The sequence below is a fragment of the Nestor notabilis genome, unplaced genomic scaffold (genome assembly GCF_000696875.1).
Source record: "Nestor notabilis isolate BGI_N333 unplaced genomic scaffold, ASM69687v1 scaffold8900, whole genome shotgun sequence".
Lineage (NCBI taxonomy): Eukaryota > Metazoa > Chordata > Aves > Psittaciformes > Psittacidae > Nestor > Nestor notabilis.
The window spans coordinates 19,948-23,931 of record NW_009909652.1 but is presented as its reverse complement, the minus strand read 5'-3'; positions in this window follow the sequence as shown (position 1 = coordinate 23,931).

Sequence of the window (3,984 nt, the reverse complement as noted above, 5' to 3'; positions counted from 1 at the left end):
AGCATGGTCTGCTTGAATAGCTGTAGAAAATCAGACTTTATCTATATAGCAGCAGCTTTCCTAAGAAAACTCTTGCTGGTGTAAGATCTGGTGGGAAATGGGACATGGATGCCTTTGGAAAGGAGCTTTTCTGAAGGGTCAATGCTGGTCCTTGAAGTGGTTCCAACCACGGGAGCTCCCTTGGTCCGAGACTTTAATTCCTCAATCGATGGGACTTTCTGGGGCAATCTGTGCAAGGCAGACAAACAGAAATTAGTGCTTCTTTTCTTAGAGACGCTGGAGACACTGAGTCAAGCTGAATGTCGCATCTGTGCGAGGAGTTCCTGTGCTAAATTTCATATGGCGATGTTTTAAATAAACTCCCTACTCTATATTTCATGCCGTGACTCACCCAATCAGTCCGAATTAGTCTTAATCTATTGCAAAGTGGTGCAGAACACACAACTGTCTGGAGGGGACACATGATGACTGGGTCGTATTTGCCTTTGGGGCATTTATTTTTACAGATAGGTTGGGTACGTGATATAAACCTGCAGTTTCAGTCCTTCTCTTACAACATGAGAGGCTTTGAAGGATGGGCTTGGTACCTGCAAAGGGCTGAAATGACTTCGTTAGGACTGATCTTGCAGAAAACCAGCCCTTTTTGCCACATCATCACATTCCTCACTCTCCTGGGGTTTCATCAAACAGTAAAGTATGTTTTAAGTACTCTTAAAGGGTTTTTAAGCGGGCTTCTTGCCTCTTCTGCTGCTGTTGGAAAGTTCCTCCAAGACTTCCCATCCATTAGGAACTTACTTTCTAGCCTGTGTATATCCACCTTATAACCACTCATTTTAGAAGCCAGTATTGTCTTATTTAAATAACAGCTTTTCTCACTTTGGTGTTTTGCTCTTGGACAGATTGAGAGTGAATATCCCCGTACTCTCAATCTAATGTCCATGTACTCTCAGCCTATGCTTTAGTAGACTTAAAAGTGAGATGCCTTTCAGTCTTCCCCGATAAAACCACCTCTCCTTCCCTTGGCTGCTCACAGCAAGCCCTGTTACTGGGTTTAATCCTTCATTTAGGACTAGAAACCCCACACACCAGCTAATGGGACTGGCACATACACAGGAGATTATCATTGGCAAATTCATTTATTCTTCCCATTATAAACCCTGTTTGTGTCTTTGATTGCTATGAATATCTGAGGCCATGAAAAGAGTAACCCCCGTGTGGAAGGCGTGCTTTCCCCTCGCAGGAGAGGTGCTGTGCTGCAGAGATCATGACTTTATCCAGTCTCCAGTGTGTTGCTTATTTGGAGCGACTGCTACTGGGGGATTTGGCAGTGTTGGTGCAAGAGGCACACACTGTGGCTGCAGCAGCTTCCTTGTGCAAGGAGGAACTTCTGCCAGCACAAAATGGGGGGGGGAAGCCAATAGAAAAGGAGAACAGGGAAGTATATAAACAGAACAGGGCATTTCAACACCAAGTGAATGTCACTCCTGGAGCCAGATGGGAACCTTTTTTCTCCCCATGTTTGAACTTAGCATCTTGAAAGCAAGTCGTTAACTTTGTACGTCCTTCTGACACACTCGGGCCTCATCACAGACCTCAGTAGCTTGAGTCTGTGTTTTCTCCTCTCCCATCTCCCCAAGGCAGGAAGAAGGGAAAGCATGTTCAGCCTTCCAAATATTGTATTTATATGCTGCCAGCTGTGAGTAAGTGCCTCCAGCCTCTGCTTGTCATAAATCTGTTCATCGCCTCCTCTCATCAGCTCCTTTCAAGAGGAGCTTTGGACTGAAAGAAAGGATATCCCTGGACTTGGGTGAACACAAGTAACAACCCCTGGGCTGGCATTGTGCTCGTGACTTGGTGTCTGCAGGAGCTTTCTCCATGAGGGATGCTGTGATGGGATGTGTGGTGCCCTGCTCAGCACCCCTGCAAATATCCACCTTTGGTGTTCCTGTTGAGCGAGGAGCTTGGGAGCAGCCTGGGTTTGTGGTGTTACTGCCCCACTGCAGAAACAAACCCAGCTCTAGAAGGGAGATGGCAGCCTGCCCTATAGCAGTACAAACGAGGTCAGTGTTGTCAGACACCTTCAGCTCTGCCTTGCCTTTACTTTAAAGAAAAGGAAAGAAAAAAAGAGGTGGGGGAAACACAAAACACCCCCCACCCAAAGCCACAACTACACCAGCGGTGTTAGAGCCCTTCGTATAATGAATTTCAGTTGCCAGCACTGGGTCAACTTCCCTTAGCTGCCTCTTGCAGATGCTTTAGAGGTGATCCACAGCTCATGATTTCCATGGAGGATGCTGAGCCAAGGGAAAATGATGTGATAAACCACATGGTTTTGACTGGGTGCTGGTCCCACACCCTTGGGGTAGGTCCATGGGGTTCTGGGCATGCTGTTAACTTAAAACAACTCATCCGATCATCTTCAGAATGTGCTGCGAGAAACTCTGGAGGGAAAGGCCCCTGGGGAATCTGAAAAGAGCAAATTCACAGTGCAGCAAGCGCCGAGAGCTGCCGTGACCTTGTGAGCCCTTCAAGGCAGCCTTGAAGGGAGCAGAAATAAACCCAATTTGCTCACAGGCAGAGAGGATGGTCTCGAAGCCAACTTGTGCTGGGCGTAGGGTTGCTTTTGGGCAGCCAGACTGTGTTTAGGCTTCACTGAGAGGATGCTGACACCAAACCTCATCCTGTCCTTCTGCAATCACTCCCTCCTGGCAGGGGCAGAGCAATGCTTGCTTGAGGGGCTGTCCAAAGCCAAAGTGAGAGACTGGGTCTTTCCTTCCTCTGCCTCACGCTGATTTACACCATGGTCATTATGACACTGGGACTCCAATGCCAATGCAGACGACAAAGCTCCCACCAGCATCCTTGGCTACAGCACTGACCGACTGGCATGGGCAGAAGGATGCTTGGTCAGCATCGAGGGCTCGGCTGTTGCGAGGAGAGTTTTCTCCTCTCTGAATGGGGAGTCTGAGTTTGGGCAGAGAAATGTTATTTATTCTACTTTGCACACATGGAGGCAGATGGTGCTGAGCAGGGCAGAATCAAGAGGCTGTTTTCTATTGTCTTTTATTGATACTTGTTTAAATAGTTTTAATTGTTGTCATTATTTTACACATATGTATGTTTCCCCCAGTCTACATACGCACGTTTCCTCCTCGCCCACAGTGGCTATACCAACACAATACAGGCTTAAATTGTAACAAGGAAGATTCCAGTTAGGCAATAGGAAATCTTCCTGCCAGGCAAAGCGATGACGTCCTGGCCTTTGGCAAGTTAAAGCGTCTCCATCCTTAGAGGCCAAAGGAGAAGTTTATTAAAAAAACAAAAATAAATTAATGTAATCTGTAAGTAAAGAAAAATCCATCCCTGGGGAATAGGAATGGGTGAAAGGATCCATCTCGCTCCCAGCAGGCGGGTTCCTGGGATATTTATAGGGTGATTTATATTTTAAAGGAGGAAGCTAAAGCCAAATCATGCTGATTATTACAAAATGTTAGCTGCTGTTCGTGGAAGAGCCTCTCACGGAAGGGAAAGGAAGAGCTGGTGTCTGAGCCAGCCCAAGGCAGGGAAAACTGTGGGGAATTTAACATTTAAAATAACTCTGCTGCGGGGAAATAGCCAAAGCATCCGGTACAAAAGTCTTGGAGGCACTTGGGAATATTCAAAGCTGCCCTTTTTACCCTCTCTTAATAGATGGTATCTTCTGACAGTGTCTGATGATGGCACTGTGTGTTACGGGAGCGGGAATGAGCAGATCCAAGTGTGTTTTTCCTCTTTGGGAATTTAACATTTAAAATAACTCTGCTGCGGGGAAATAGCCAAAGCATCCGGTACAAAAGTCTTGGAGGCACTTGGGAATATTCAAAGCTGCCCTTTTTACCCTCTCTTAATAGATGGTATCTTCTGACAGTGTCTGATGATGGCACTGTGTGTTACGGGAGCGGGAATGAGCAGATCCAAGTGTGTTTTTCCTCTTTGTGCTAGTGT